This window comes from Manis javanica, chromosome 5 (assembly GCF_040802235.1).
Source record: "Manis javanica isolate MJ-LG chromosome 5, MJ_LKY, whole genome shotgun sequence".
In the NCBI taxonomy this organism is placed as follows: Eukaryota; Metazoa; Chordata; class Mammalia; order Pholidota; family Manidae; genus Manis; species Manis javanica.
The window spans coordinates 69,129,387-69,156,258 of record NC_133160.1 but is presented as its reverse complement, the minus strand read 5'-3'; the positions used below and the strand labels follow the sequence as shown (position 1 = coordinate 69,156,258).

The window sequence follows — 26,872 nt, the reverse complement described above, 5'->3', positions numbered from 1 at the left end:
TTTCAATGAGAACTGAAAAACAGGGGGTAAATAACTGGTATGGACCTAAATGACAAGCTGTTGAATCTTAATAAATTACTGCCTAACTTTGATATCCCAGAACTAGGTTTGAATTAGGACTATTGCTTAAGAGTCTCTGCAGACAGATGAGTAGAGGACTCTTTGAAAGGGTCACCTTTACATGAGCGGTTTCAGGGCAAATCAGGTGTTTTGAATGAACTTATTAAAAAAATCTTTAGCCTCACTGGTAGTCAAAGATATGCATATTAAAATAATAAGAGTACACTATTTCCCTGCTAAATGTAAGGCAAAAAGGTCTTAAATATTAATGTAAGAGCAACTGAAGGTGAGTTGAAGTAGATAGCTCTGGCTGGAGTGTAACTTGGTACATATTTTGGAGGGTGATAGACAAGACGACTTTCAAAAGTGTTTGTGTTCATCAGAGTTGTTGATACTAAAGAAAAATCTGAAACAACCAAAAAATGAAGGAATATTACATTTCCCTCAGAATATTAAATAACATGGGAAAATGCTTTTGATAACTATTGATTTGGAAAAAAGTACCATCTAAAAATTGTAATTTAGAATTAGAGTTTTGATAAAAATTCAAAGTACCATTTTAGAATATTGTATCATACACAGATATTCATAAATATGTGCAATGCATATTTATATATATATTTTTAATCATAGAGTTTTAAAAGGATTTGTTTGTTAAGCAGGGAATACTTCCAAATATAAAGGACAAATAATAATCTGTTTGAAAATTTCCAGGGATGGAAATTCCACCACCACTCATAGTGTTTTTCAGCACTGATGGTTAAAAAGGTTTTTTCTGAAGTTGAACTGAAATCTCTCTGATTTGGTTGAAATCCATGTCCTCTTGTTCTGGTCTTCAAACTTGTAAAAACGTTTTTCAACATCTCATCCTTTAAAGAAAATGTAAAGACACTAATAAAACCCATTAACCATCTTTTTAATCAGATTATGTCTTTATTATAATCTTTTTCTCATTGTTTTATCACTTTATCATTTTTTAAATGTTCCTTTCTACCATGTTTCAATCCTATAAATTCACTGGTAGCCTATACCTTAAGAAGGATTAGGAAACTGCGACAAAACAGAAATTCATATATTTTGTGTGAACCTCTTTGTTTCTCCTTGATATTTATCTTGCCTTTGCTGGGACATTGAAGACTTTAAGAACATCTCAAGAACAGTTTCAGTAACAATAAGGGGGCTTTAAAAATTTTCTTGTTTATCTTGGCCAATTTGACTGTCACAGGGCAGAGGGATAGATTTATATGTGCTGGAAACATGCTAGGTGCCAGCACTGTGCAGGGTGCTTTACAGGTATTGCCTCCTACAATTCTACAAACCCCTTGCTTTGTTGTGATCGTTGTTCCTATATTAAGGAAAGGACATACTGAGGCTAGGTCACTTGCCAAAGTAAAACATGTCTGCATCAGACTGGGTTCAACCTCAGGTCTCTCTGAGCTCTTGTAGCTGCACAATGCAGTTTTGTTTGGTTCTATTAAAGAATAAAAGCTCAATTGGTTCTTTCTTAGTTTGACCTGGAATATTACAAATAGCATTTCTAGTGTATCATTAATGATTTTAATTAGGCAGAATTTTCTTTTTGTTGACTTCATTTACAGTGAGTTAAAACTCTTATAGCAATGATAGTTTCTACTTTATTTTGCTATAGGTCTGCCATGATGGTTATATAGAACCTTGCGGTACACGTGGTTATCTACCATCACTTTCCTGGACAAATGACAAATTACTGACCAACTAGAAGGATTTGAAATATGGCTTCTAGAACAGCCTGGCTGTGGATCCATCAGGAATTTCTTGATGAAGTTCAAGGTCAGGGATGTCACATACCAGAGCTACAGAATACTCTTAATTGTTCAGAAGGGTGATGTGGTGGTGGGGATGGCAGTGAACCACAGGGACCCTCCCAAGCTATAGCATCTGTTTCTTCCCTATCTTAAATAACAGAGGATGAACTAAAGCTGCAGAAAAAGTACCTTAAAAATTATTTTACAAAAACTCATTATTATGAAATAAGTAGGCATATAGAAAAGCATGGATAATACAAATGATTTTTGCATTCTAGCATTCTGCTTAAGAAATAAAGCGTTATAAATACAATTGAAACCCTTCTGTACCTGCCGCAATCCTAGCTCTATCTTCCCTCTTTGCTCAGGGGTAATGAATGTTTGAAATTTATGCCTGTTCATAATTACAGTTTTAATTCATTCACTTTCATTGATGTATAGTATTCCACTGTGTGTGTGTGTGTATATATATATATATATATATAGTATATATATATATATAGTAAGTTAGTAAATTATAGTATATATATATATATACTATAATTTACTAACTTACTTTCAAAATAATGGAGATTTAGGAGATAGGGGTAAGGTTGGTGGGGAGTGTGTGATGAGATGGGAATTATTTTCTAGTCTTTAAAAAAGGTTTTAAGTGTAGTTGACATATATTTCAGGTGTATACCATAGTGATTTAATATTTATATAGTACAAAATGCTCACCATAGTCAGTATGTTACCATCTGCCACCAGATAAAGTTATTATTACAGCATTATTGATTGTATTTTCTATGCTGTACTTTTCATCTCCTTGACTTACTTATTTTATAACTGGAAGTTTTTACCTCTTTATCTCCTTCACCTATTTTTCCCATCCCCCTCTCCCTTGCCCTTGGACAACCACCAGTTCTCTGTATTTATGAGTCTGTTTATGGTTTTCTTGTTTTGTTTGTTTGTTTTGTTTATGCCTCTTAGGGTATAATATGACTTCACATGATGCCTTCTAGGTCCATTTGTGTTGTTTCACATGGCAAGATTTCATTCTAATATTCCATTCTGTATGTATAACACATCTTGATTCATTCCTCTACTATTGGACACTTAGGTTGCTTCCATATCTTGGCTATTGTAAATAATGCCGCAATCAAAGCTGTTTTCTAGTCTTTTTTTTTGTTTTGGGAAATGAGTTCAACAGATGTTTATTACATTATTAAAAACAAGTAAATAACTAAATAGAGCTGAACGGTCACAGCCCAAGGATGACCATGTGTCATGAACCAAAGGTCATGATTAATCCAATTAACACATACCAGATTACAGTGCTGCCCTGGAGCACAGTGAGCTAGTAGTTCAAAAATCCATTCATCAAGCTGTACTGGACATAGCTGGGAAATGAAGGACAACAGTGTGTTAGCACAGCCTAGGAAAAGAAAGAGGGCACAGTTTCCCAGAAAAACAACTCCCAGAAAGACACATCTGGGTTGATTTATAAAAATAGAAAAGCATAGAAACTTCATGGCTGTGGAAACGTTGCTTAAGGATCAGAGGCATGACATCCTGTGATGTCAAGAAGTGGTAATGGAAGTCCCTGCGAACAATGGCCCCAGATGCCACCCCAGGAGAGAGCACCGCTGGGGGAAGAGCTGTGTCACCCGCCAGCTGTGGGATGTGCACATAAAGGAAGCAGTGGACCAGCTACAGCTCCAGCCTCACAGGTTGCTGTGAGCCTTCAGCAGCTTTGTAAATGCAGGGCGCCCTGAACAGCACCTGGAACACGGTGCGCGTCCCAGAACAGGTGGTTTATTACCACTGTTGTTATTTTGGTCATGTGGCCCATCTCCCCAGACACACAGGACAGAGACAGTAGCATAAGCAATAGTGATTTTTCAGTAAGTGAAGATCTCATTCCTTAGGTGGGGATATTAATCATACAAAATCAACAGATCTAAAAAGATTTTTACCGTTTTCTTCTCTCACTCCTTCCATTCTTCAGCCCATCTGGAATTTTTTCCCTTGAAAAGTTGGAAAGGATCATAGAGTCAGAGCTAGGAGTGGTTACGTCATTGAAGCTATCTTTCTGCAATGAGATATTCCCACCTACAACCGATAATGTTTTTCCTAGTGTGGATTTGAACAATGTGGTTTCTATTTGGTGAACTGCTGTGGAGAGGAGGCTGCTGTTTATGTCCAAAACAGGTACGGCCCAGGGAGGAACAAGGAAGAGGCTCTCAGAGGCACACCTCCCTGATCTGTTGGCGGGACCTCAGAAGGGCAACAGGGTAGTGAGGATTCCACTTGGAGGTGGTCCGCTAGGCCTGACTGGTGGGCAGGGTGAGTGTGCTGGAGGCAGGGTGAGGATAATAAATACCAGGGAGAGTTTTGCAATGGATGCCTATCAGCTGAGCCCTGGACAAACATTTTTACCACCAGCTATTTCCCCGAAGCTTCTGACAGTTGGTACAACTTGTGTAAGACATTCCTGAAAGAGAGGAGCATTTGTTCAACTTATATAACTTCTTTTTATATCATAAGACTAAAGCAGGCCTTCCGGGCTCATGTCCTGTTGAACATAGTCCAATTGAAACTTCTTTCCTTTCCATACGCAGAAACCTGACTACTTGTTTGAATTCCGCCAGGGAGCCCAACTTACAGTTTGCCCTTCATCCTTCTGTCACCCTCCCACACATCCAGATTCCGTAATGATGTTTCTTCTTGCTCTGGTAATCCTGTTTGTTAAAAAAAAGAAGCAATAGCTTATGACTGAATGATTTTAACAACGTGTTCTTATACTGGAGGGTGTGTGTGTAAAATATATATGTATTTTTCCAGCACAGGGGTTACCATGTGATTCTGGAATTGCAAAGTAGGAGTTTAGTTAATAGAGTTTTGGAGGATAGTATGATATGTGCATACATAGCTGGGGACACTGCCTCTCAGGAATCTGGGGACTTTGCATTCATGTACTTGCTGCTACCGGGAAAGCAGTTTAATAAAGCAAGTGCAGCTTCTTAGATTTTGCAGAGCTTTTATTTCTGCCCATTCTTTTTTTTTTTGGCAACAATGCTGGTAAGGTTGTGCTTTGATTTATTTGTATGTGCAGGTTTTCATTATGAATAGGTTTTATGTGTTCTGATTGAACACAAGCTTTCTGATACTCGTTTTTCTACCCCAGTGCTTTCCAATACTTCTGACTCTGTGGGTCCTAAGATTTCCAATCCACCAAAGCAAGCTGGGGGTGCAAGGGAGTGACTTGCACAAGCTTCCTTTTGTTTAGCAGTTTACAGTTTATGGGTCTCCTTCTCATAGGTGTTCTCCTTTGCCCTTCACGGCAGCTGTGAGTGAGCAGCACAGGTATTACTAGACCCATCCAACAGCTGAGGCCAGAAGGCTCAGTGAGGGGAAGGGCTTTGTCCCAAGGCACAGAGCTAGTAAGTGGCATAGCAAGTCCCCTTTCCCAGACACATTTATTGCTCCATCAGTGCTGGTTTCTACTATTGTGATTGTTGTTACCACGTGCCGGGCACTGTGCTTGGTGCTTGGAGTATGTTGTTTTAGTTCAAACCACTACTGGAAGAGTTGGCATTAATTACGACAGAAGAGGACTCTGAGGCTCACATCACCCAGAATCTCTTCACTTGGTATCAGGTGACTCAATGCGGCTGGGATGCTCTTTGAGGAACCGCACACTCAGGAACTTTAGCCTGTGTCTCTCACTAACCGTTAGATCTCTTCCCCCTTCCTCGCATTACTGCTGGGGCTGGGTGGGTCTTGTTAAGGTAAGGAAGGTGGAGGAAGGCAGATGCATGGGCCCCACACGTCAGCAATGGGGCTTGGGCGTCACAGGGCTGCTCAGGGAGAAGCTCTGAACCAGGTACATGGGAAACAAAGCCCGGCAGAGAGCAGGGCAGCCTGGGACCGGAAGTGAGGAAGACACGCGCCGTCAGCAGTCAGGACAGCAGCTCCCGACAGGAAGAGGCCACTGGGAACTCCAGAAAAGTCAGGCTCCCAGCGCCTCAGGGCTCTGCGCGTCTAAAGCCCTGACAGGAGAAGCCTGTTCATACAGCCACCGAGGGAAGGGCCTCTCAGCTCTCAAACCAGGGCAAGCTTTTTTATTTTTTACTGTGACCGCGGCTGCACCCTTGGCATTATATGTGAGCAATCTAGTGAATTTGGTAGACGCTGGGACCAACATGTATTGGGAAATACCCAAAGTGGAAATTTTGAGTAAAAATCTTCAGGAAAATAAAATAAAATGTTCCTGAGAGTTAAAATTAATCCCTTGAATATGTATAACCTGTATTCTTCAGTTTAGAGTGAAGGTGCAAGGTGTGGCCCCTTATAACATTCATGAGGCTGGCCATAAAAAGTTACCATTATTTTTAAACCTTTCTATTTCAAATGATATTGAGCTTTTAATGTTCTTCCAAAATAGGGAATGTGTCAGAGCTACTACTACTGGCTCTTATATGTTTCAGCTTTAACACCTGTAAGTGCGAATAAAAACATACCTGCTAAGAGGTATGTATTCATTTTAAGCTATTAGAGATGCCCAACATAACTGTCATCATGAAATTAAAATGCATTATTATTCAGAAGTTTTGAATGTTTATAAGCAGAACTAGCTTGATAACTTTAAGAATAATTGACTGAAAATCAATTGTCTTAGGTAAAAGTACCTTTTCTCTAGATGGACTGGTTTATTTTTGTACAAAGGGACAGTTAATCTGAAATCACTGAGCTGGAATATCCCAGAGATAGACACTGTTCATATGAATGTGGTTATCTGTAGGGGCACGGTAAATTCACACTCCCTAACCTGATAGGCAAGTGAGAGTTTGGTCAGGAAAATAAAAGCCAGTCTTTGTGTTCTAGATGTAAAGAGTTCAATGAGAATTAGGTATTTAGACAACCTGTGGAAGAGCCGGGAAGAGAGAGGGAGGAGGCACCAGGGCAGAGGTCATAAAACTGTCCCCAAAGGTCAGAGGGGCTTCCCTAAGGGTCAGAGGAATTGACATTGAAGCCTACAGCCCAAAGCACTTAAAGTCGTTTGCAAAAGCTTCTATACAAGCTGCCACACTTCCTGAGAATCTCCGAGGAGCTGTTGCTAAATGTCTCAGTCTGCTGCACCAAGTGGGTGCTTCTCAAAGATAATGCTTGTGCGTTTGTGTGCAGATGCCTCTAGAGAATCAAAGAATCACCTTCGCCTTCCACATCTATTACAAGTCCTCTCCAGTAATTCTGCAAGAGGATTCTGGGTCAGCTCCAGCCTTAGAAGCTTTGATGATATGGAGGACATACGTGCTGGGGGGTGGGTGGCGTTTTAGGCTGAATGGCAACTGGACTTCCCTGGATATATCTCTTGCCTCTGTGAGCTAAGCTCTCGGAGGACAGGAAAGGCAGCCTACTTATAATCTTATTCCTTACAAATCTTGTACAGGAGAGGAGGCACCAAGTAAATATTAGCTGGACAAATGTGGGCCACAGGTCATAATTCCATACAGTCAGGTGGTTCCCATGAATCAGATGGACAAAATGTTTAAGTTTTGCATGTGGTTCACATATTTATATATATAGACAAATTATATATATTTATATAGATAGACAAAGCTGCATGGTATGGTTTGATCTATATTCCTCTGATTCTTTTGTTAAATACCTGGGATCTAAGCCTTGACACTCTGCTTCTCAGAGTTCTTCTAAAATAATCCTCCTCTGAGGGGGTGGATTCTTCCAGGCTAGCTGTTTGAAGGGAGCAGGGTCAGAGGTAACAGAAACTCTCAGAAGATAAAACATGTCAATTAATATACTGTTCGACTATTATTCCATTACATCTGGCATCCTTCTGATCTCCCCTTAGAAATTTTCCTCTAAGAAAGGTTTTCCCTGAGCAGCATGATGCTTTTCCAAAAAGATGCAAGTGAAAAATTAAAGCCCATCGCAAATTCAAGAGAATAAATCTTTTAATTTGAATCATTCAGATTAAACCACTATATCAAATGCAGTAATTGATATGTTAGTAGAATAATTGTTTATACCTCTCAGCAGAACAACTCATGGGGTGAAACTTATAAATAGCATAAATGGAAGTTTATCCAAGGTTACCTTTTGGGGATAATGACAAAAGCCCCGTCTTCCTGAAAAGAAGATCCTGTAATGAATTATGCCAATAATTTCTTACCTGTTGTCACAAATGTGAATGAGATAGATTTACAATCTCCTACTCATCTTTTGTGTTTTATCAAAATTGAGGTAATCAGTGGGAGAAATGTGCCAAGAGTTAAGTTTCTCATCTTTTTTGGCTTTCTCTCCAGAGGAACATATTCCAAATCATTTCTTCTTCCTGTGTTTGATTCTCCCTGGTAAGAAAGTCTTGATCCCCAGGATTGATTGGGAAAAGTAGGTCTCAAATTTTGCTGCTCTCTTTAAGCGCATTGTTAAATGTGGCTAGGGAGAAGGCAGTTAATTTTGGGGACCTTCTGTAGCTCACCATTTCCCCTCCTTCCCAACCTGCCGAAAATTTTAACAGCACATTTTGCCTCAGCCTGTGTTGTGTCCAATGATAAAACAGATGGAGCTCAGCTACAGCATGAAGATTGGAAATCTGTTTGGGCACAATATGTTTCAAATACCTACCCAACTGCCTCCTGTTTCTGTCTTCATAAAATCTGCTGAAAATTCAGGGCTTCCCATTGTAATCTATGAAGGTGGGTTCCCCCAACCCCTTTTCCTTCTCAGTGGCTGTGAATTATTTCTCCAGTAGTGATTTATGTAGTGTCATTAAGGAAGAAAGTCTGTCCAGCAACACGAACAGAAAGATATTATGGGAGAGCCACGAGAGCTCCCCCGATACCAGCAGGGTAGTGTCCTGGAGCATTAAACCGCAGTTTTCTTTGATTTTTTGACTGTGAAGGGAAAAAAAAAACCGATTCCCTCTCCCACATCCTTCTCCCTGCTTCAGACCAAAGTGCATTTAATTACCTCTCAGTGTCATGTTAGGATGTGCTGATAATTACTCTGAAAAAAGATCAGCTTAGACAAGAGTGGTGTTACTTGAATAGGCCTTTATATCATGGTGCTGCATGTCTCATTCAAGCATCTTGAACTTATTTAACCTATTAATTTGGTTTGACTTAATTTGTCTCTACTAAGCATATGATGGGAGTAACATGGTAAGGAAACATTTCTGGGGAATTTTAATACCCGAAAATTATGAATTGTGATGTTGTTTTTATTTTATTTGCTGTGACAACCAATTAATCAAAGTATTTATTGGGTGCCACTTTAGGCAAAGCACAGTGCCATATGCTTATTGTGAAATCTACATCATACTCTGAAACGGCAATGATTACTTAGTCATCTAACAGATTCTTTTTTCTCTAATGTGTTGTAATGATCCACCTCACCTTCCACTTTAGAGCAGTGTCTAGCACATCATAAACAATTTTGATTGGTGAGTGTCATATTGAATGGAGAAATCTTATTTTATAAAGATTAATATGGGAGGCTGAGTTTCAAATCAGCAAGGATAGTAAATAAACATGGAATTGGCATAGAAGGAATTAGTTTTGAATTGGAAAGCTTCCAATATGGCTAAGTAGAGAAGCTGCTACCTGAAGGTCAGATGGTCATACATCAAGTGACCTCAACAAGCTGGCATTTACTTTCATGAATTTATAATGACCTTGACTTTAGGATCAGAAATTTGACTTTATGACTGTGTTGAAAATAGGTCCTTCTAGTAGCTGACTCATATTAGCCAAACTCATAGAGACTGATACACAATTACAATGTCAGTTTATTAATTTAGATTAAGAAATAACTGGTAGATAGATCCAGATCCAAATGCTTTGGTTAGCATATTCTCATTTTTTCTCTTTATAGGTAGATATACTTTTGTTATGTGATACAAATTTAATTTACACAGTTAATATAAGCCACTTAGATAATTTTTTTGTTACTTTGCAACCAGATGTAATCTTGCCATTTCTTGTTCGTGACTAAAAAATAAAATGCTTCTCTTGGATATTTCTTCTTCCACATGAATTTTAGGATCAGCTTAACAAGTTAAACACATAACACATGTAGGTCAAGAAAAGAAAGAAAGAAAAGAATCTATTGTGATTTTTAAATTTGAGTTGCAGGGAATTTAGAGATTAACCTGGGGAAAATGAATATATATCTGATGTTGGGTACTCCCATCAATAAACATTTTATATAATCATATAACATTTTATGTTTCTTTTACATATATATGAAAAAGAAACATAAAATTTCTGGGAATCCTATAATGGACTTTCTCATTCAATGTTCCATGTCTGTTAAACTCTTTCATATTCCTGTATTTATTCTCTCTCTCTGCTGAATTCTGAGTAGTTTTCCACAGAGTCTTGTTCTTTTGTTTTTAATTATTATATGTCTTTAATCGATTTAAATGTTAATAGTATCTTAAAGTTTTCCATTATTTTAATTTTGTTGTTTAATTCTGTTATTTGTTGGGTTTGCTAGCTCCCATTTGTGGTAGATTCCTTGCATAGTTTATAATTGTCAACTGTGTAAGATGATTTTCAGTAGGGCTCTGTATATGTGAATTTCATGCATATTGAGTTGGGAATGTTTTTTCCATAGAGTTTCTATTTGCACTGCCAGAGATTCCAGGGATTTAAAGACATGGGGCCAATTTGTATGTTAATTTTATGGTGTGGGGTTCTTAGACTATGTTGGTAGTACATACATCCTAATTTCCAGCTGGGTGTGATGTAGACCAGTGGTTATCAATATCTGGGATAAACCTTGAGTCCAGGTTCAGCTAAACCGATTATCTGTTAGTTGTGGATTTTTAGTCACCCAGATTTTTCTGGCTACTTTCATTGTCCTTTTTTTTCTCTTACAGCCCAGCCCCTTACACTCACGGCTTCTATCTGGAGGTAGAGACCCTTGTTCAGATTGCCTGCCCAAGGACAGTGATGTGTCTGGATGACCCCATGCAGTACCCCAAATGGTCATCCATGTGTAGCTTGACTCATCTTCCTGTGCCTCCAAACATGATGATGCTATTTATTGTCAAAATAGTAGCCTCATGAAATGTTCTGGCCTGTGGCTCCTTCCATTCAATGCTCACGGCAACACCTAAGATTGAATAAATGAAGACTGTAGCCTAGCCAAGTCAACACAAATACGTTCTGTGGGAGAGTCTGGAGGATGTTACATTTACGAAAGCCAGTAGGTTAACCTTAGTGAGGGGCACTAGTGTCACTGAGAAACTTAGTGGTGTCTCTTCTATGGTGGGGGGTGCTTAATGATAGGAGATGGCTCTTCTAGAGCAATGAGGATGATGGGATCTAAAATAACTGAGTCCCAGTGGCAATGCTGAACCCATCAAAAGCAACGATGTGGCAGGAGTGGTGGAGTGGGAAGGTCAGCATAGCAGCTGGGCCTCACCTACAGCAAGGAGGGCAGTCATACAACAAGCATTCCTAAGGCTAATATGGATGGTATGTTGATAAAGGTACATTAATTTACACAAAAGAAATTAAAGATGAATAATCATGAGGGCTGAGGGAAACCACTCCAATAAAAATCACACTCCTTTTGCCAGTTTCCTGACCTACGCCAGCTTTTTTTACTTATAACTGACTGACAACAGGAGAGCACAAGTCCCCAAGAAAGACCCTGCACCAAAGTGGCAAGTCTACATATAATAATTCCTCCCAGTTCTTCCCCAGGAGGCCTGTAGTTCTGTGGGAAATCATACACTGAAGAGAGGGAATGCTCAAGCCTTCCAAGGGCTGCTTCACACAGGATCCAAGCTGATCTTGATGTCCAGGGATCGGAAGTGCCATCATGGCATCTGTGTGAGAATGGGCCACATGGAGATCAATGAATATTTGGTGACTCACACCTGACCGATGGGTCCAATGTGTCTATGGACCTGCAAATGGTCATTTTACCAGGCCCTAAATGTGTAATTTGAATGGAAGTGCTGGGTAGTTGGTACAATCCCCATTTTGACTCCTTGATCTATGGGGTAAAAGCTATTGCAGTGGTGAAGGATAAAAGGAAACTTCTGAAACTTTCATCTTCTCCACCTCAGCTACGATAGAGCATCCCATGAAAATTGGCAGCAATTAGTTCCATCCTTGAAACCTAAAGGGTGCAGGGGAGTTACAGCTCCTCATTACATCTCCATTCATTTCACCAATCTGAGCCTTACAATAATGAGATGGGTCCTGGAGCATAACCATGGATGAGCACAAACCAAACTACACAGTACCCCGGACCACAGCTGCTGTGCCAGATATGTATCTTTGCTAGAGCACTGATTTGGTAAATGTATTCTCTTCCTTATCAGAAAGAAAAATCAGAAATGGTTTACACTTCCAGTGGACAATAGTATAATGTCACCCCAAGGCTATGTTAACCTCTCAGCCTCTGTTACAGTACAACTCAAAGAGCCTTGGACCATCCAGATACCCTCCAGCTCATCATACTAGTTCATGATATTGATGGCATCAGTTAATGGAACTCGATAATCGGTAAGTGGTAAATATGTTGGAAACCTGATAAGAAAAATTCCCTTCAAGAGATGGACAATAAACACCTCAATGATTCATGGCTTGGCCTTATCAGTGAAATGTTTAGGAGTCCAGTAATCTGAGGCATGCTGGAACAGCTTCATAGTTGTATCGGCTTCAAGGCAAAGGACAAATTGCTGCACCTCACATCTCCCTTCACAAAGAATAAAGCACAATAGCAGGCAGTCCTGGTTGGAGGCATCACAGTCCACAGCTGGCAATGCTGCTTGTTTCTGTAGATCAGATGACCACAAACTCCTCCACCTCTGACTGATCTAGAGTAAGAAAGGGCTCTGTAGTAGGTCCAGGCTGCAGAATATGTGGCCTTGTCATTTGGACCATGTGGTCCAGCAGACCCTATAATATTAGAGGAATCTGTGGTGGGAAAACATGCTGTGATGAGTTGAAAGCAAGACCCAGTAGGAAAATTCCTAGGGTTTACAATGTAAGCCCCTAGGGCATGCCATCTGCAGCAGAGGATTATATAGGGTTAGGGAAACAGCTGTTGGCAAGGCATCTAAGCCCTGGTAGATATAGAACACCTGCCCAAGGGTCATCCAGTGACCATAAAGATAAAATTATCTGGCCTGAACCAGGTTCTATAAGACTTATTAGTCAGGCAGGACCAGATGCACTCTACTATGGTACATCCAGGTCAGGCAAATGCAGGGCAGATGGGCACAAGTGAGCTGTAAGAGCCTCTAGTTTAGAACCCTGTGACACTTACCATTGTTGCATTAGTGTCCCTTTCTCACTCATGCGGTGCACCTGTGGATATGGGGAATCCATACAATCCCTGAAGGACACTAGACCTCAAGCTTTGTTTACAATGGGTAGGTGTGGTGTGTGGTACAAACCAAAAATGTACTAGAGTTGTAACATGGCCAATGGTTCACTGGAGGTGACTCATACTGGCTCTGAATGATGAATGTGTGTATCTCATTCCAACTCTGCATTTAGAGATATCACACGGGGAGCTTGAAATAACCATGGTGGGGGTATTTTCCCTGCAGAAAGCAGCAAATACTATAAATCATTTTCTTTACCCCTGGAGAGTTGGTTGTAAAACATATGCCAGCACACTATTGATCACAGCCCTGCTCAACAGTGGCTCTAAGACAAGTGGTGAAAGGAAGTCTTCCTAATAGGCAAAGCTGTAAGTGATGTACCGGGACATCTACCTTATGTGGAAATAGAAGTGGCCCAGATATGAATACACATGGACTCAAGGACAGGGAAAAATGACTCGGTCAGGAGTCTGGCAGGAGAAAGACTGGAAGACTGGGACCTCACAGGTCTGCAAAAAACATTTATAGGTAGACTCATTGAAGCGGGGGTTCAATGTGAAGATCTTTGTATGCATATTAATACCCACCCCAGAGCATCCACTATGAAGCAAGACAACCAACCAAGCAGTCAGAATGATTCAGCCAGTGGATGTTAGCTGGCGTGGGACATAGACCACTCCAGTGCTGACATAGTGCCCGAAAGCTTGTGCTCTCATTCACTTGGGCTGATTAGTACTGCCATCATGTGACTGTGTGACCACAAATTCTCCTAGTCCTATCATCACACTTCCCAGGAACTGGTGGCTTGATTGAGCAATGGACTGTCTGTTGAAGGCACAGCTCAGGCACCATCTCACAGATGATACCTGTGAGGATGGTGTACCATTTTCTATGTGTAGTCTGTACTCTAATGAACAACCATTATATGGTGCTGGGTCCCCTGTAGGTAGAATGCATGGATCTAGGAACCAAGGGATGGAAGTAGGAAATGGTCCTGTTAACAATTCTTTATGATTTATGCCTCCCATCCCTGTGACTCACTGATGCAGACGTCTAGTTTCCAATGGAGGAATGCTTTTATAGGGGAACAGCAAAAGTCTTATTGAACGTTAAGTTATGGTTGCTGCCCAAGTGCTTTGTAGACAAAAGGAGAGTCACTGTCCTGGCAGGGGTAATTGCCCATGATCTTCAGGACATGGTGTGGCTACTGGGCCGTGCAATGAGGGCAGGGAGAAATGTGCTCGGCATTCAGGTGGTCCACTTAAGCATCCCTTGGTACTCCCTTGCCCAATTTCTATAGTAAATGGGCAAATACAGCAACCACAACTGAGGAGGGTACTGTGCCAGAGAATCATATTCTTCATGGATGAGGATCTTAGTCATCCCACCAGATATTTTATTTAAACTGGAAGAGCTACCTAAATGTTAGAGAGATCTAGGATACATAGTATAGAGAGATATTGTAAGACCCTTTAGGTTTGCCCCTCTACCCTTTCTCCTACAGCAGAACACCACAGTCTGAGGTACTCCCAAAACAGATCTGAAGTCTGTGGAGAGAAGCAGCGCAGAAGGAATACCCTAGTAATACCCTAGTGGATGTTTTAATGTTCCACCCAGATCCCACTCAGTACCTACTCCCTGCTGGCTGGAAGTGCTGAGAGATGCTCAGTCCAAACGCCAGCCCTGTCTGTGAATTGCCCTTGACTGAAGAGAGCCCTTTCCCCGAATGAAGATATTTGGCTTTCTTGCCTCAGCTCAGGACTATTCTGAAGGGCCATGCCTGTCCAAAGCTTCCTCGTAGGGTCAGCTGAGGCCGTAGATGACACTGAATGGCAGCCTTACTTTGCCCTCTGCGCAGTCCTGCTTCCTTCCCTTTCTGCACAGAGGTTGGTCCTGAGAACATTCCTGAAGAAACTCTGCATGCTAACCTGTTTCAGAGTCTGCTTCCTGGGGAAACTTGAAACAGGAGCAGATGCTAGCAGCTGCCTAGAAGAACCAGACCTGCCACTGTCCTTGCCAGCAGGTATGATCTCTGTGTACAGCCACCAGCACACACTGCACACTTATGCATCCAAATCTCAGGTTGGTGTGACTGCTTGGAGGAAATGTAGTTGGAGTCTTGCAAATTCAGCAGTTAGCTTTTCAGCTGCTATAGTAAAGCTAGACAAAGGTTTGAATGGGTGAGGGAACTTGTAATATCTGCTTAAGTCTATCCCTATATTACTCAATATCCATTCATTCTCTTGTACTTAAACATCCAAATATAACAGCAAGAACAACCTACTCCTGACTGGCAAAATGCAGTGATTCCTCCTATAATCATGCTCACCTTATCTTCAGAAGGGGGAAGTAAAATGTCAGTCACTGTACCTATGCCAAGTAATAATTTCTACTTTAATTCAGTCACATTTGTTTATCCTGTATCCTAGGGACTAAATTATAAAACTGACACCATTACTACACCCTATTTAAGATAATGGGGAAAGGCAAATGGATTTAAAAATTAGGAAAAACTATAATGATGTAAAATCATACTCTTTTTTTTGCATTTGATCATGGATTTATGATAGACGTTTGCAATTTCTTTCCTCTACTGCCATTCCATTTTTGCTGTGCTTTCACCCAGTTTCTCGGCTGGGGTTCTTTCTCTCGTGAAGCAGCTGTAATTCTCATGCCTGAGAGCTTTGAGCTCTTAGTGATCCTGCTTCTGTGGGGTTGCTCTAGTCTGTTGAGGGTGTTTCTTTTAAACTGTGGTAAATTATACATAAAATTCCACTTCTTAGCCATATATGAGTGGAATTAAATGTATTCACAGTATTGTGTAACCATCATGACTATTGATTTTCAGAACTTTTTCATGATCCCCAACAGAAACTCTGTATTCATTCAGCAACAAGTTTCCATTCCATGCTCTAACACTTGCCCTTAGTGACCTCTGACCTCTGTTCTTTCTTTTTGAGTTTGTGTATTCTAGATTCTTCATATAAGTGGAATCATTAAATATTTGTCCTCTTGTGTCTGGCTTATTTCACTTAGCATAATGTTTTTCAAGGTTCATCTATATGGTAGCAAGTATCAGAATTTTTCATTTCCTTTTATAGCTGGACAATATTCTATGGTATGTATGTAACCATTTTATCCATTCATATGTTGATGGACACTTGGGTTGTTTTTACCTTTTGTCTATTGTGAATGATGCTGTAAGCATTGGTGTACAAGCATCTGAGTCCTGTTTTCAGTTCTTTTGGGTATGTGCCTAGGAGTGGAATTGCTGGATCATATGGTACTTCTATGTTCAAGTTTTTGAGGAACTGTCAAACCATTTTCCATAGTGGCTACATCATTTTTCATTCCTACCAGCAATGCAGGAATGTTCTTGTTTCTCCATATCCTTGCCAATACTTGTTATTTCCATATTTTTTATTACAGCCATTGCAGTTTTGGTTTACATTTCCCTAATAACTAAGGATGTTGAGTATCTTTTACGTGTCTTCCATTAACTTTTACCACATGACTAAAAAGAACCCTAGAGGATATGCTAGCTGCAAATGGACCCCTCTCTATGCTCATTGTGTAGCACTTTTATCCCCTTTGGATTCTTGAACATTCACTGCAGCCAATGTGGTAACCGTAGTTTGTGTGGTAATGTAGAGGTTTAGGAGCCCCAAATGGCCAAGTAGCTATCTCAACTTGCAGTTCAATGGAATATTGTTCTATTCCCCTAGAAAATAAAGCATTCTATCTGCCTATAAAACCCTTAATCCATCAAAGATAAAGCCAAGGAGACTAGAAACAAAAACATTTTGCAAATGAATCATTAGCTATAATCAAATAGAGAGATATCACCTGATTTTCCCTTCCTTTTTTTACTGGAGTCATTTGTCCTGGCTGCTGAAGAAATGGTACCATTATTAGTTCAGAGAGTATACTGCCTTCTGTAGGGAAGCTCCCCAAGCACACAAAGTGTCTTCCAGCCAGTAATGTAGCTAAGTCTTTAATAGGCTGTTCTACAGTTATTTTTATCAGGCCAACTATTTGGGGATGGAGTAGATGGTGAAATCAGTGAATCCTATGGGGTTGTGACTGTTACCTTACATTTTTACCCCCAGTAAATTTACCTCATTGGTCAGAAGCAATGATAGATGTGGGATACCATGTTGGTGAATTAAACATTTATTTAGCACTTGTAAATTATTGTACAAAGAGGTAATTGCAGGCAGGGTGGCCAAGTCGATATCCAAAGTAAACATCTGTGAGGACCATAAGCATGTGCTCCATGATGAAAGGAATCCCATATAACTGATCTTGCCAGGTGGCTGGTTAGTTACTTCATATCAAGGCTGCCCTATAGGGGCTCAGCATTAGTTTTTACTGTTTGGAGATTGGAAATTTAGTAATAGCAGAAGAGAGTTTAGCCTTGGTAGAAGAGAATCCATGTTGCACCCATACATAATCCCATACTTACAATCTCTTCTTTTATAAGCTAACTAAGTGTCACTGAGTGAAGGGAACTGACCAATATCTATAAAATAGGTAATCTTAATGGATTGATCATTGAATGCTTTCTTTGCAGAGGAATTCATTGTGAATATCAACACTGAACACAATTGTCTCCATTCTCTTGGTGTATATTCTGAATGGTCCATCTACATGACTTTTTCCTAAGTCCCCTCATTACCAATCTTCCAAACTTGTTTTTTTTGAGCTCCAGAAATCTGACCAACCTATTAGCTATGTCCAACATTTCAAGAGATCTCTACCTCAGTTATTTTTCCGGAGTCAAAGTGGACATTGAAATTTACTTCCCAAAGTTCTGCACATTTGTAAGTATTTTCCATCCCCTGTCCTTTTGAGTCAGTCTTGGATGAGACTGCAGCAGAACTTACATATTTTACAGAACCTTCTCTAAAAAAGGCTTGAGTATTTCACCCTCAGTCAACTGATAATAGAGAATTGTCGACAGGGCCCTTGATATAAGTTGGTGAAAGAAGAGATGGGAAGCAGGAGAAATGCATTAGGAATCTGAAGCATCTGATAGCCTCAAAAGGAAAGTAGCCATCTGCTGAAGAGACTTTGCTCTAAAATTCTTGGAGTTTTTATTGTAATTATCCTATCACCACAGACTCTACATAATATCCTGATCCAAGACATCGTAAGAGATGATAGACAGGATTAATTGCCATTTAACCTAGAAGAGCTCCAAACCCTCTCTCCCTCTGGGCTCTTCCTCAAAGCCTTAGGGGTTATTTTGTCAGTGGGTTAAAACAGAACACCACAGAACACCTGAGTCCAGAGAGACCTGCCAAGCACTGTGGTAGGGGATATGCTGTTTAACAAACTGATTCTTTGGAGTGAGGATATTGATATTCTTGGACCACTGAAACCCCAGAAACTTCATGGAGAATAGATCTCTGCATTTACTTGGATTTTAACTCCTACCCTAAGGCATGCCCACATCTTTTAAAGACATCTAGAGTACCTGTTACTCCCAATTCACTAGTCCTATTAGCACATTATCATCCATGTAGAGGGTCAGAGGGATGCCCTGTGGGATGGTGATGATCAAAGTCTCAGCGGACTAAATTATGTCATGGGACCAGGGAGTTGACATAGCCTTGAAGGAAGTTGATGAAAGTATAAAGCTAAACCTTCCAAGTGAAAACAAATTTTGTTAATATAAGACATAAAGTGGGGAGAGGGAGCAATTTCAGGATAAGTAGGTATGTTCCAGATACCAGAAATTTGCTGTAGTAATGAGATCACACTTGAAACAGACCTGCTATGGAGTCACCAACTGAGAACGTTTAGTAGTCTACTACTGGTCACAAAAACATTTTCCCCCCATAGATCAAACAGATGAGTTGGAGGAGATTATCATGGGAATAACTATCCTTAAATTTCATCTCTTTAATGATGGTACTATGATCTATCATCCTCCAAATGATAACAGTACTCATTTTGGTTAATGATTTAGAAAGTGATGGAGTTTCCAGAGGTTCCACTTATCCTTTCCTTTTCCATGACAGCCCTGACTCCAGAGGTGAGAATTCCAATGTAGAAGATTCTTCTAGTTGTCTGGAATAACAATTACAACTGCTTGGGAAACAACAGCAAATGGAGAATCTGTTTTGATCATCTTAAAAGCCCCACGATCAATTAGCTACCTCAAAGATTTTTACTGTTCAAACAGTTCTGTTTCCTAGTTTGCTTTCAATGTCTGTTTTGGGAACCACATCTACTTGACCTCTGGCAGTTAAATATTCTGCTCAGTCTCTGTCATTCCAGGATTTAATTATCCTCACTTAGTAGAAAGCCATTTTCAATAGAGTTTTCTCCCAGCTTCAATTTTGACCTGTGGAAGACAACCACCACTGCATTTTTAAAAAACGTTGACACCTGTGCCTTGCCAATGCATTGTTCACTGTTAGGGCTCAAGGAGGGGGCTCTGGGCCCTCTTGGTGGATAGAATCAGGGAGCAGGCAAGCAGATGGCATGTGAAAATGTGTCTCAATCTACCCTATTTTCCTAAGTCTTTAGGTTCCCTACATACTGTATCAAGAAACTTCTGACATCTCAACCTCATTTTATGTAGGCCACCCCTGATTCCAGGTTTTAGAAAAGCAAGTGTGAACAAACAGGTCTGCCAGCTGTTTAAGCCAAAATCACTGATAAGTGTTGCTGTGTTGATTAATTCAAACTGATCTGGAATTACTTACCTGCTCTGTAGTATTGAAACCTGTATTCTGTTCTCACACATATTATCCATATTCATGATGGTCTAAATTAGAAAAATGTTGCATTCATGTTTGTCTTTCCCGCATTCATGTTTGTCTTTCCCTTTTAAAAACTCCATAAAGTAGCAAACGCTGGAATATGACTGTAGTTAAAGGTCTGGAGACGATGAATGATGGTTAGGGCAGAGGGTGAGGAGAATTGGCAACCACAGCAAGTTATTTACCTGAAATGAGATTATAACCAACTCTTAAAGTAAGACAGTTACAACCTCAACATGTAGGAAAGGAGGGGCTGATTATGCTGGAGAAGCTCAGTGAGGGATGGCAGTTCAGATACTCATTATAGTTAAATTCTCCCAAATATCCCCATTCCAGTTATGGGTGGAGGTGACAGAGTACCAAGTAATCCAAACTTTCACATTAGAGACCAAATATGAATGTAAAGTCACCTAGGTCATAATTCAGAGACTCATAGGATCAGACTCTTATCTCATTTCTGGCTGTCAGACAAAAAATGTGGCTGACAAGACATAAAATGTCTCCAGGGCCATTACATTAACTCTTTGGTCTCTGACCATACCTTCATCCAAGAACTTAAAACCTTGATGCTCTCCTTTTCTTCCTTTAAGTACTCCAGTACAATTAGAATTAGTCCAACACACAGACTTCGTATTTCTTACGTTCCTCCACACTCCACTCTGTTTTATCATAGCAGCCACTTGGACATCTAAACCCTGGACTTCAATAAGCATTCCAGTGATTCTGTTGACTGTAGGTAAATGTTTGGGCAACTTTCACCACTGTGAAATAATCATATCCTTAGTGTCTTCAAATTCAACCAAGTCAGACAACCAGTCTCAGGTCTCTATTGCCTTCACCTAAAGAGTTACCTCTATTACCAGTTATTTTATCCACCAGAATTCACTGTAATCAGTTTAAGCAGATACCAGGTAGTTTAAAGAATCTTGAAGAGGGCCAGAGAACTAGGCTTGGGTGATTGCTACATTGCTAGGAACAGAGTGGGCTTGAGAAATGCGTAAGTCTGACATAGGAATGTTTTGAAAAAAACATTCCTGGTATTACCTTGTCATTTGGAACTTATATAGGAACTGGGCTCTAGAAAACTCTACCATAGCTGCCCTTAAAAACTGGGTACTTCTGTTCTCCAGGAGACCGGATCTCTGTGTGTCCGTTGTTCACTTCCGTCTTTGGTTTTTGAGTGCTATGTCTGCTTAGCAGAAGTTTGATTTTACTAGGACCCCTATGCTGCAAGGGAGTCTGGGAAAGATGGGAGTTCAGTTTCTGCCCTCTATAGTGCAGAAAGTCAAGCTACAAGGAGGTTATATAAATGCTGAGGTACTCAATAATTATTGTTCACACTTGTTAAAGGAGCTGTCAAACTTCTGACCCTTTTCTCCATTTGATTTAATTCAGCAGATAACATAGGAAGGTCAGGTGAGAGTCAAGGGGCTGAATTAGCTGTGGATCATTTCTTCTTAAAGATTAGAAATTTTAAAGGAGAGTGGAGCCATCAACAAGGTACTAGAATTATAATATAAAAATAGAAAACAGATGTGTCAAAAATTTAAGCAAGGAAGGAAAAGAAAATATTTACAAAACAAAGAAGTAGTGGCATTTTTTTTCAATCTTCTAAGGTATGACAATGGTACAGCCAAGAATAACAGAACAGGAAGCAGAAAAATGAATTGCAGTTTCTCTTAATTTTCATTCATACCTAAATCCTCTGTTCTTAGATTTTTTAATAAAACCAACCATAGGAACTTAGCTTTGGGCAAAAATGGAAACAATTCAGGTGGTTATACTTTCCTAAAAACAAGATATAATTTTGTCAGGTTCAAATAGACACAATTCAGAGCAATGTAATGATAATCATGAATGAATGAGAAGTTTTGGGGGAATGGTAACATCCTAAACAGATGATAAGGAAGTAATTAATTTGGGAGCAAGTTAATATCTGCTACATCTCAAAAGTTAGCGTTACAAAATGAGGATATAAAAATTAAAAGGAACCTAGAAACAGTTTTAACTTCTCACTGCAAGACAGAATTCTTTCTATTACAACCCTGACAAATGATTCATCTTCTATCCACTACTTGAATTTTTCTGGGAACAAAGAACAAATTGCTGCATTGGTTAACAAATGAGAATGGCATTTGGTTTGTACAGCTTTTTCTTAGTCAAGTTTGACTGTTTGCTCTCCAGTGATTTTTTTCTAGTTTTTGCAATCTATGTGTTCTATTCCTTTATTTACTAAAATGGTTACACATTTATTAAACTTCTCAGTAGGTGTGAAAATATTTTTTAAAACCCATTTCAATGTGTCATATATCTTCCACTTACAGTCAAAATTACACATGTGAGGAGGATTGCCCCTTGGGTAGTTTCCAACCTTTCTTTTCTATCTAAACCCCATTTAGTACTTTAGTAACCCCCCATTTAGTACTCTATTAGACAATGGGCATTGCCAAGAGAAAAGCTTTCAAACCCCCAAATAAAATAAAAATCCATTCATGTATTTTATTTTAATGTAGTACATACTGAAGAAGAAAAGGCAGGACAAACAGAACGATTGAAGCAATAACCCATTGGTGACAGTGGTAGTCACGTGCAGCTCCAAGGCTATATGCCACCATTTAATCATCAACCGTAGAAAGTAAGAATGTCTCTTTTCTAATAATTCCAGCTAAAGTTCTCTTGCCATTTGCAACAATGGGGATGGATGTAGAAGGTATTATGTTAAGCGAAATAAGCCAGGCAAAGAAAGACAAAATACCTTATGATTTCACTTATTGGTGGAATCTGAAAACAAAACTAAACCAAAGAACAAAACAGCAATAGACTTACAGACACTGAGAAGTGACTGGTCATTCCAGGAGGGGTGGTGGTTAAGTGGGTGAAATAGGTGAATAGGATAAATGGGCACAAAATCTTGATCAGAATGTAAATTAGTGATGGGGATGCAAGTACAACATGTGAGAATATAGCCAATAATCTGTAACATCCATGTTGACATGTAGTAATTATACAGTTGGGGTTAGCAATAATATAGGAATCTGTCAAATCACTGTGCTGTATTCTTGAAACCAATATTATACTATATATCAGTTACAATTCAATCAAAAACAAAAAACAAAACCTTTAACTTTCATGAGTTCATCTTGGTTTGTGTGCCCATTCCTGAAACTTTTCACTGTGGCCTGAAAAACTGAATAGGCCAATTTGCCAGTATGACTGTACTGCAGGAAACAGGAAGGACTGAGTGTAACTGTGAAGTGTGCAAAGCCTCCAGTGGACAGGACAGTGCAGCTCTGGCTATTTGCTGGGCAAGCCTATTGTTCTCATGGTAGGCCTAGGCTTTGTCTGCCTAGAAAAAGAGATGTGTTTTTCTAATTTGCAAAAAGGCATCCTATGGACTAGCTGTGACCCTGCAGCCATGGATGTGAACCACTTGGACTGTAAGTTGGGGAGGCTAGTCCCTCTGGATGAAAATCAGGTGCTTTTCTATACTAAGGGACACTGAGCAAGCAGAACTGTAAGAAAAACGCCATTACAGTAATACCATTAGTGTAATTCTGAATGTCTTGTCTTATAGATCCAGCCCAGCTCAATTTGAGTTGATTCAACTCAGTTGAACCAATCCAGTAATTGTTGACCCTTATTACAGACCCAGAAGTGTGTTTGTGTTGTGTTGGATGGGTGGGTAAGGAGGCACTATCAAAAAAAAGGACAGAAGACAGAAGAGACCTTGTTCCTTTAGGAGCATAAAATATTCTAATTTTAAACTGCCAACTATGAAATTTCTTTTTCTTTAAATTGTATTTGGCTTTGACACGTAACTTAAAATTCTCACGCAAAAATCAGATGGTGGAGTGTAACTACTCCTTTAGTTGCCTTTTAGCAAAATAATCTGTGTATTTAAGTGAATTTCACATTATTATGTTCAAATACGATTATCTGTGGTAAACTAACAAAGAACTTGAAAATAACATTTACTTCATTATATTTGTTATAGTTACATCAAACCTTACTTCCTAGTCTTCTGAAATGCAGCCAAGTATATAGCCTGTAGGAAATCACCTATGTTTTCAGGTGACCTTTAAATACCGTTTAGATTTATTTTAAAATTTGTAGTAATTCATAAGTTTGCTAAAAAATTTTAAAAAATTGAATTAGCTTTTGTTTCTGTAAAGAAATAACTTGGATCTTTGCTCTCCCTTTTAAGTACTGTAGGAGTTTTAACAGTGCATGCATTAACTTTTAAACCTTAGGGAATGCGCAAAATAAACAGCAAGCTCATGATATTATGTAGTCAGTTAAAGGGATGGGGAGTGGGGAGAGGGGGCGGGCAGTAACCAAATGCCGAATGGGATGTTTCTACTACAGAGCGTTAGCGGCAACTTCCTTCTAAGCTAAAGGTACCTAGCGCCTGAAAAAGGTTTACGTCTGGTTGTTTCCAGATAACAGGAAGAGAGCAGGGTTTAAGTGAGTAAATACTTAAGGTTCAGTGAGTAAATAGGTGGGGGAAAAAGCTAACCGCCACCCTGGCACTTTGTAACATTGTTCTTAAACTCTGGAGCGGAGCGGATTTTTGTTACTTGGCACGTAGTCGGGAAAACCTGCGCTCTAGGGCCACGTTCACCTCCCAGGTGTGGGACGCAGAGTGGAGGTGATGACGGCGCAGCGGTGGTGCTTTACCGACGTGACGGCGACCACAGAGGCTCGCGGGGACGAGCGCCCCCGCGAGCGCAGGGCCGGGGCGCCGGGCGCGCGTCAATGGGCCCATTCAGGCCGCGCGGCGCGGGGGTGAGAAGTTAAGGGGCGGGAGGCGGCGGGCCGGGCCGCGGCCGCGGATTTGCATTTCAATGAGCCCCTCTTGTTGACTCAGTGCCCGGCGCTTCCGCAGCTCCCACCAGAATCTGCCTTTGTTGGTTTTAGCTCCGGTCAAGTCCACTTCTTGCAACGGGGGAGCCGCGCGCATTTAGTTTGTGTAGTCAGGCAGAACGCTCGACAGGAAGGAAGGAGGAAGGGGTGCGCTGCGCGGCCATTGTCTGGGCAACCGTGCTTAAGCAGCCGAGTGACTATTTAATCTGCAAGGTGCACTTGAATCCCTCGCAAATCCGCTCGGTGTGGAGCAGGGGGCGCGCAGACAGGAACAGATGGTGCCGAACCCCTTCGTTTAAAAATATGGAAATGCACTTTTTCAATTTACTTAAGGTAGTGCGCTTTTTAAAAACTTGCTCTGCCCCCTCACTGCACTGTCGGGAGAGACCTGAGGATACTAAAGGTCTGGTCAGCACTGCCTGAGCGCCTCCCCAGTTTTCTTGTTAATGTAGTTGTTGGAAGTATGTCGACTCTGTTTGCTAAGCCATCATTCCAGTAGGTACCTGTGTACCCTTTTGGTGTCTTTTGAGCTTAGGCCATAAGCAACCGAGGGAATTTTGTTGCAAAGTCTTTTGACTTGATCTTGCAAGGTTTCTTTTTCAGAGCACCCTTCCCTTTCCTTTTTCACGTTAAACATCAAATTCAGAGGCATGGGTGCTTCGCGTGCAACTAGGGGGAAAAGAAATCCTGTACTCAGGGCACTCGCCTGCTTTGCAGCAACCTCCGGGGCCACAAAGCACAGTGCAGGACTGTACCCTTGGGTTCCCACAACCTTCATGGCGCTGTGGCTTAGGCTGTCCATGTGTTTCTGCTCCTTCAGCTGTAATTTAGAGTATGGTCAACATGAGTGTGGAAATGTACACATATGCTTGCAGCATCTTGTAAGTGGAAGATTCTGCCCATAGAGCCTTTGAGCACGTTGACATTTCACAGGAGGTTTTCTGGTTATCCTGATGGTATGGAGGACTACGTTTTCAGTGGGGCAGGGGGTTACTTAGGAATGTTGCTGGCACACTAAGTCAGTCTGAAATGAGGTCAACCAACTGTCCATACACCACCTGTTTTTCTTTTCCCAGCTTTGTTTAAAAGATGCCAGTTGGGGTCCTGCTGGACTTTTCTAGCCATAGTCATACTAATCAACTGAAGGAAAAATCTGAATGGACACTGGTAAAAATTCAATTTTCAGCACAGATTACACAGGAAACATTATTGTGGTTTTGAAGGTAGGATAAAGCTGACACCTTAGAAAACAGGTGGTTGAAGTATTTTAATCTTGAGGTGCTAAATCTTGGGCATGTTAAAACATTTAAGTAAAGAGACAGATGTCTGTTTGGTCTCTAATTCTAATGCAAACATTTGACTATGTGAAATGCCCAAACTGCATTTCTATTTTTCTTTAAAGGCACTGTCTCTTACCTGCCATATGGCTGCATACTCTTTGCCCTCACAGTCGCCCTGACATGCTCTGTAACCACACGCAACATACATTCAACACCTCGATCTGTGAATTCATTACTGCTTACACTACCACCGAGAGGCTTTCTCAGTGGATAAGTCCAAGGATCTTCTGTTGCTTCTCCAAGTATTTTCTGTCATCACAGTTTCAAGTCCATGAAATGACCCTTAACTATGAAGTCCTACCAATGTCCATTTCAGTTGGCCATTCTGGAGCAGGAAGGAGCCAGAGTCAGGTGTCGTCTGGCAGGTGTGGCTTATTATTTTTTTGCAGAAAACTATAAGCTGGTTTCAAGTTACTCTCCTAGAAATTAATTAAAAATGTGGAGATGGGGGGGATCAGTGTTTTACATATTAGGCATTGTTCAGGAAAGAAATCTGTTTAGATATTCAAAAGTTAAAAGAAAGAGCTTTGCTTGAGTTTTCAAATTTTGTAGACTTCCAAATGGTGAAAAAATGTAATACAATATTATTATTCATATTATTATTACTGTTACTCTTCCATGGGCAGGTGTGAGCATCAGCATATTGTATTTCTTGGCTTTCTTTTGATTTTATATAATGAGCCTTTTGTTGGACTT

The 26,872-nt window shown here is 40.3% G+C and overlaps 2 long non-coding RNA genes across 2 annotated transcripts in view; one reads left to right on the top strand and one right to left on the bottom strand.

Annotated features, from left to right (window-relative positions):
* Positions 1-26,872, top strand: part of LOC108393435 (uncharacterized) — a 395,153-nt gene that overhangs the window by 55,454 nt on the left and 312,827 nt on the right. The window lies entirely within an intron of this gene.
* On the bottom strand, positions 2,448-9,998 carry LOC140849786 (uncharacterized). Its single transcript, XR_012131976.1, has 4 exons — positions 5,560-9,998; positions 4,492-4,567; positions 3,803-3,853; positions 2,448-3,226 (listed from the first exon to the last, which is right to left on the bottom strand). It is a non-coding gene; the product is annotated as an uncharacterized lncRNA (long non-coding RNA).